Genomic DNA, 8,146 nt, shown 5'->3' with positions numbered 1-8,146 from the left:
CACTTCGGTTCCAGCCTCCCACAGTGGGTCCAGGAAAGGCCGGCACTTCGGTTCCACCCTCCCACAGTGGGTCCAGGAAAGGCCGGCACTTCGGTGTTCACACCTCTGTCCCAGGTCAGTTGCACATGGACCACGCCGTGACCCAGCAGAGAAAGATGGCTACGTGTCGGTTGTGAACATCACACAATATAAGTTTGCAGAATAAAACACGGAAGTCCCTGCCTCCAACCTGCTGAAAGAGTGTGTCAGGTATCTTATTTCACTTTTCTTTTTGCTCAAATGCATTGCAAAGACATTATTTTTTATATCATGTGGAATGGAATTTTGAATTTTATTTGTGCCTTGACTCTTTTTCTTACAATTATGTCTAAGAGGTTTTTAAGCAGTATATGGATCCATTTCATTTAAGCCATTTTCATTTATTTGTATGTGCCTGTGTGTGTGTGCGTGTGCGTGTGTGTGTGTGTGTGTGTGTGTGTGTACCACACGTATACAGCTTCCCCACCCTCCACACAGGCTAGACACCATTGTCATATTCCCTAGAACTAAAATTACAGGTGGTTATGAGCTGCCTAGTGAGGGTGCTGGGGACTGAGCCTGGCTCCTCTACAGGAACAGCAAGCACTCTGGACTGCTGAGTCATCCCTCCAGCCCCAGATCCATCGATTTCTTTATAATGCTCCTCTTCAACATTCAATATAGGAACGTATCATCATTTATGTAACCCGCCTCTTGCTCTGAAGTACTTAGGTTGTTCCTGGTTGGACAACGACAGCTAAAAAGTAAACAGCATCTGAACATCTATTCTTGTGGGTATATGTGAATATGTCTCCCAATTGTGTCTCAAAAATGTTAAAGTTTTATGACAAAGGGCAAGCACATCATGAACTGTGACAGATATTAAAAATTACCCTTCAGAAAAACTACCTAATCTATGCTGTCACAGAATATGCATATAGAATGTGCCTGTTTTTCTTTGTATTCAAAATGTAGAATGTTATTGGTCTTTTAATGTTTCTCTTTTTAAATGAGCAATTATGCCACACTATAATTTTCATTGTATAGAAGGAGGTAATATTTTGTGTTTTGTATTGGCTGTAGTTAAAAAAAAAACTCTTAACTAAAAAACTTCAGTTAGGTTTCTGAGTTATTTAATAGACATTTGTCTTTTTTTAAAAAAATCAAAACAGTGCCTGCTTTGATCAATTTCTTATTTATTTATTCATTATGTATACAACATTCTGTCTGTGTGTATGCCTGCAGGCCAGAAGAGGGCACCAGACCCCATTATGGATGGTTGTGAGCTACCACATGGTTGCTGGGAATTGAACTCAGGCCTTTGGAAGAGCAGGCAATGCTCTTAACCTCTGAGCCATCTCTCCAGCTCTCAATTTCTTACTCTTGTCTTAAGTCACTGGAGCTGGAGGAGATGATACAAACCAGATGGGACTCTGGATTAACTGTCCTCAGTAGCTGTGTGACAGGGTCTGGGTCCTCACCAGGCCATGCCCGTGGTTGGACCTCAGTCTGTTTCTGGCTGTCTGATGTCTCTTTACTCTTGTGCAAGTTTCCAGCTTCCCTCTACAATGGTGTGAGTCAAAAGATCCTTGAGGAGGGAAGAAAAATCTGGAACTCGTTATACAGGTTGGATATGGATAAACGCAAGAAAGCTCCCTCTGGGATCCAGAGGTTTGAACCTGGCCCTGTCTGGCGAAGACGGTGAAACAGTTATCTTCTACAATTCCTTCAGCCATTGCTTGTAGAGATGCAGAAGGAAGTGCTTGCTGAGCATGAGGCTGGGCAAACCACTTGTTATTGCCACGAGGCAGTGATGAAGAGCCTGAGTAACTCAAGCCTGAAAGACCTGCTTAGCTTCACGAAGAGGAATAACAAGTTCAAAGCTCCAAGACGAGACTCAAGATATAGACAGAAGCTGGAAGAATTAGTAGGATTAGGCTAAGAGAGTCTTGTGTCTTGGAAACACAAGAATCATCCAGCTACACATCAACGTGATTATCCTCTGTGCTACCCAACTAACGCTATCACTTGAATTCATGGCTTTGTTGGATGTTTTATACAAAAGCCATATAACCAGTAAAGAAGTAAAATTGAGGGTGGGGGAGATAACTCCGTAGTGTTTGTCCTGTCATGAGGACCCAAGGTCAGCTCCCAGGAGCCTCAGAAAGAAAGGAAAGCCCTGCAGACAGTGGCGCACACTCACAACCCCAGTCCTGGAGATACAGAGACACGCAGATCCCTGGGGCATGTTAAACTAGCCTACTTGGTGAGCTCCAGGCTGATGAGAAGCCTGATGAGAAGTTTCAAAACACAAGGTGGGTGGCACCTGGAATTAGCTTCTAGCCTCCACACAAACCTCCACACAAGTCCCTATACACATGTGTATTCACATTACAGGGTCACACATGCGTACACACACATGTGTTCATACACACACGTGGGGAGGGAAGGAAGGAGAGAGATATAGAGGGAGGGAAGGAGGGAGGGAGGGAGAGAGAGAAAGAATTAAAATAGGCGTGTGTGTGTGTGTGTGTGTGTGTGTGTGTGTGTGTGTGTGTGTGACTTCAGAAGGTTTTTGGCTATCCTAAATCCCCTATTCCTATGTCGCTCCACTGATAGCCAGGTTGGCCAGCTTCTCTCCCATGTTCTGATCAGGCTATTGTAGTATTGTCGTCTGAGAAAAGCACTTTGTAGAAGACCCCAAATTATGTCATATCTTCTCCATTCCCTGCCATGTATTGCCTATATAATTAGAGTTAGGTGCCAGATTATGGCCTGGGTCAATCACAAGACTGAGTGAGTAGAAAGACTTATAAATTGAGAATAAATATTCTTAAGAGTTCCCCCTTTCTACATAATATTGTTTTGCATGACTAGGCAATAATTCATTTTATTGTTGATAGTTGTTTGGACTGTTTCCAGTTTTAAGACAATACAATGAATGATAGTTTTTATATAGAATTTATAGCAATTTATATTTTTGATAGAATTACACTAGGGAGAGACTATATGTTTGATCTCAGGAGACAACACTTTGGGGGCAAGGTTCTGCTAATTTAGACTTTCACCAGGATTGCATGATAATTGTAGCTACCCCACTCCTTACCAGCGCATGGTACTGCTCATTCTAGGTCATTCAGTGTGCAGTGGCTTCACAACAGCTTCCTTTTGGTCACTCTTGTAGATGTCATTTATGTGACAGGTCTTACGTAAGCCACATGGTTGAACTTTTCTGACAACTTTTCCTATTGGATTGTTTTTAAAAACGGGTCTTTGAGGATCATTACACAGTCTAGACATGGGCTGCCAGTGTTTTTCCGTGTTGTGGTCTGCTTCTTACTTAACAGTATCTTTTGATGAACGATGAGTATCCTTTAACTGTACGTCTTTTTCTTGTGTAGAGAAATTCCAGACCTTTAGAAACTTAAGACTAATAACATTTCATGGTTTGTGAAACTTTTGTGTCTTGCGTAGGAAGTCCTTTTTATTGTTTCAAGACTTAAAAACTCATCTTTCGCCTTTAAATTCTTGAGTAGAAACAAGTGACATCTTGATCTCCACATTTCCTTAGCACGTGGATTCTGTTCACAGCAAATGAAGCCTTTTGAATTGTGGATCTGTTCAAAACTCTTCTTTTCATCCTACTGAACCGTTTGTCAATTTCTGCATCAGTATAACGCCGTTTTATTCAAATCTCTCCAGTGTAATTATAGTTGATAGAGAAACTGTGTCAGCTTGTTCTCTTTCAGTCTTAACATGCCCTTTTAGTATGTTTGGAATACGCTTGGCAAAGTCCATAAAATTTTATCGTTGGTGTAGAGTGGGATTGCATTAAATATATAAATTAATTTAAAGATATAATTTATCTCTTTTAGATACTGGTTTATTATATTTGGGAACAAGTTTAGCTCCTCCAACTAATAAAATACTCTTTTAGATCATTTAATAAAGTCTTAATTTTCAATATGTTGTTCTTTTTCATAGCTGAACAGTATGCCTGGGTACTTTCTGGAACGCCACTGCTTGCTATTGGCAATGGTATGCTAGATTCCACTGTGTTTTTAAAGCATAGAAGCTTTTTCTAATTGTTGATCTCGCGTCTAGCCACTCTGATTCCCTCTCTTACTAATGCTGATGACTTACAGCTATACACGTTTCCATGTCTGGAGCAGGTTTGTATCCCATGCTTTTAATGAGTGTGATGGGCGAGAATTTGATTTAAAATATCGTGGAGGTGGGGCAGATCTTGATTAAGAGCACTCATTGCTCCTGCAATTGCTGATTTGTCAAAAAGGTATGGACATACCCTGTAGGCAATGCATGCAGACTTCTGGAACTGTGTTTGGCTGTGAAACTCTTTTGCTTCCTGCTACTGTCTTTAACCAGTATTTGAGGGATGGTAGAGAAGAAAGAGCCCCTGGGAAGGCTCCATTTGTATCCATTTCTCAATTATTATTCATTCCTGGAAAAGAATGTTTCGTTTTATTGCTTCTTTTTCCTCTCCTGGGTGAGCACACATCTCCGTGTTTACCTGTGTTATCTAAATACCCAAACTCTACTAGTTCAGCTAGTACACAAGAGGCTCGTGATGAGACAGCATGACTGCATTGGGTGTGGGAATTTAACTCTAGACTTGAGTTCAATTAATTAATCAATTAAAATTTTATTTATCATTATTCTATGCATATTTCAACTTGCATACATGTAAACATGCCACACGCATGTCTGGTACCTGCATTCCAGTCACTGGAACTGGGCTTGCAGATTATTTTGAAGTGTGTGCTAGCAACCAATCCTGGTCCCTTGGCAAGAGCAGCAAGTTTTCTCCACAGATGGACCATCTCTCCAACCCTGGGCTTGAATGTTAGCTCTCATGCTCCTGAGAGGTTGGAATCGATCCAGAAATGCCATCCCTGATCATTTCAGGCGTGTGAATGTTAGCTGGATCACAGATTTTTTTTATTCTGAAAGGCAGCAACTAGCTCATTCTACAGAAAAGGAAAGAGAGGCCCAGGGAGGCGACTCGCTTTGGCTGCGTGAGTAATTGGTCCAGATGCCGCGATGTGGGATTTCATCCTTCAGATCTTTCATCTAGGCTCTGTTTCCTTGCACCACATATAATTTCCTCGTTTTCAAACAATGTCCAAACTATTACTCTCTTTTAATTTACTGAATTGTTTTTTTAAACATTTATGGGGGATCAGTTTTAACATTTCTTCATCTAAGCTTAATTTGAAACCAGAATATAAGTTTCATTGATAAAACTGGCAACTCATGAAATAAACTTAAAAATGACAAGGTTGACCTTTGGTGAACACAAGCTGAGTCATGTCCAGTGAGATACAGATGCTGAGGAACACGGATCAGGTAAGGGGGCCGAGCTTTTGTAAACTATGCTGGTTACAGTGGTAATGCCCAACCTTCATTCTGTGGGCTTCATATAGCCAAAGGAAGCTATAATTGAGACTCCAAAACTTTTAGCTCAAATAAAACCTTATATAAAAAGCATATTTTGTGATTGTGTGTGTGTGTGTACACATGTGTGGCTTGATTGTGTAGTTTTCTTCTTTCATCCTTTTGTTAAACATAGATTCCTTCCCCAATACAATATAATCTGAATCCGTCCCCACCTCCCCTCCCACTCAGATCTACTTTCTTTCTGTCTCTTATTGGGAAGTAACGGGCAATCTACCACAGCCAGTGTTTGTATTCATGGCTGTGGCCCCTGTTGCCACTGAAGGCCAGGTGGATATCTGTGGTTTGGGCTGCTGTCCAAAGCTTTGTTGACGTCTGTGGGCTGTAATACTGCCCAGGGCATTACTGATCTGCGTGGCCTGCGCTGCTGCCACCTGAGGCCATGGTGATATTTGGTCCACTCAGCCACGAAGTACCGTGTCTGAGTCCATAGTTCTAGTTCAGCCGAGGTCTGTGTAGATGAGCCCCAAAGATCATGCAAATGTGCATGGCTTGAGCTGACTCCTGAAGCCATGTGGATGACCACAGGTCGTGCTGTCTCCAGGGGCCATATTTACATGATGCTGAAGTCAGCTCTCCACCCTTGATGGCTACTAGCAGGGGTGTGGGATGGAAAATGATCCAGTTCTGTTGTGGGCAGGTCATGGAGAGTTTGACTATGCCCCAGTGAATATATGGATAACACAGACTGGACTTTTTTTTTTAATTTTCACTTTTTGGGGGGGGGGTCCCAAGGGTGGGGGAGAACATGGAAGGATAGGAAGTGAGTGTGATTGGAGTGCATGATGTGAAATTCCCAAAGAATCAACTAAAAGTAAAAAAAATAATAGGCTTCTAGGAGATAACAAAACATAACAAAATGAAATATAATATAATATAAGATAGAGTGAAAACCAGCATACTGATGTTGGACAAGCCAACAGAAAATGAAAAGATCCCTAAGAGAAGGTACAAGAATCATAGACCCACTCATTTATACATTCAGGAGTCCCAAGGAAATATTAAAATGAAAGCTATAATATACATGCAGAGGACCTGGTGCAGACCTGTGCAGGCCCTGCGCATGCTACTTCAGTCTCTGGGAGTTCATATGAACTTTGCTCAGTTGTTTTAGAGGCTCTTGTGTAGTTTTCAGTGTGAACTTTGTAGACAGTGATGCCCTATCACCAGGCTGCTGGACACACCCATTTGTCATCTGCATCTTTGGATGTAGCCTCTCTGAATTTTCACCATTTTTTTTTCTGATAAAATGGGGGTGCTAAAGCCGCAGTTCAGGAATTTTGTGCAGACTAGGTAAGATGACATGTACAGAGAGATTAGTGCCTAATTTGGGATAAAGTAAATTCCCTGCTATTGATGGCAATGAAATTATTAGACATGTATCATTGCCAAAGACTTGTGTAGTCTTTTATCTTTTAACTCTCCCTCTCCTTTGATGTTCTATGTACCCGCATGTCTCAGGTGTAGGGAGATCCCTTGTAAGCATCCGTGTAAAGAGTTCCTGTGTGTTTGAAGTTGCTTTGCTTTTCATCCTGGCACTACTCCATTACACTGAAGTGTGCTGCAAAGAGGCATGGTGCCTGGGCTCTACAACAACCACTAAAGCTTTTAGTTGTGTTTAAAAGAGTGCTTCTCTTTAAAGATGCTATTTGGGGTGCAATGTCATCAGTGGTCCAGCTAGTCAGTCATATGGTTCCTAACTCACATGAACATTTACAGGAGCTACCACTTAAAGGGATTTAAAATGTAGATACAGATGCAAGCCATTGCCATATAAAAAAGATAACCTTGACACCAGTAGGGCAGTGTAAATTATTACAAAAGAGAAAATAGGGAAATGGGTAATAAAAGGAGGGAGAAGACTTTGACTGGGAAAGTTCAAGCTTGGAATGCTTTGTGGGTGCGCATGGGTGAGTGGTGGTAGATGTTTATGGCTACCGAAGGGAAAATTCATAAAATTTTATGCCAATTCCAGCTTCAATATTGTGTAACATTTAATTGTGTTTAACACACCAAGTTAAAGGGTTCAAATGGTCATCTGTTGGCAGAGGGAAGCCATGGGGTTAAATCAGAAGTCATTGTTTCAGAAAGACCAATCAGTTGATTAAATATGTTCTGGAGTCAGAGGTAAAACTGAAGACAAAGGGATCACTTGGCAAGCTTGATTATAAGGTGTGAAGACTTGAGAGGTAGACCTAGAAGGGACAGGAAGAAAGTGAGATATATTTTTATATCAGATTGCCCAACACTGGTTACTTACTGGATATCCGATCTGAGTAGCAGTCTTAGAAACTGGATATTCAACCCCCCACTCAGGTGAATTTCCTACAACTTTCATCTCATTGAGTTTGAAATGGTGTCAAGATATCTTCATGGGCTGCCCCATACCTGGTCATGTCAACATTGAAAATGTGGATTTGAAGACGATTGTTTGAAAGAAGTTAAAAGGATAGCATGAGGAGGAGAATGGTCTAGGAGATAAAGCTTTAGGAATTGGGGCTGGAAGGAAAAAAAGGTGATGCATGAAGAAGCTGGCAAAGCAAGGCTTCTCAAATCCCTCTCCCTTCCTTTTTCCTCTTCCTCCTACATCTTCTCTTTCTCATTGGCCTTGTCTCTAGAGAATGAGGGAGACTTGCAGAGTTTGGGGTGTATG

The sequence above is a fragment of the Microtus ochrogaster genome, chromosome 1 (genome assembly GCF_000317375.1).
Source record: "Microtus ochrogaster isolate Prairie Vole_2 chromosome 1, MicOch1.0, whole genome shotgun sequence".
NCBI lineage: Eukaryota > Metazoa > Chordata > Mammalia > Rodentia > Cricetidae > Microtus > Microtus ochrogaster.
This window is presented reverse-complemented; position numbering follows the sequence as displayed.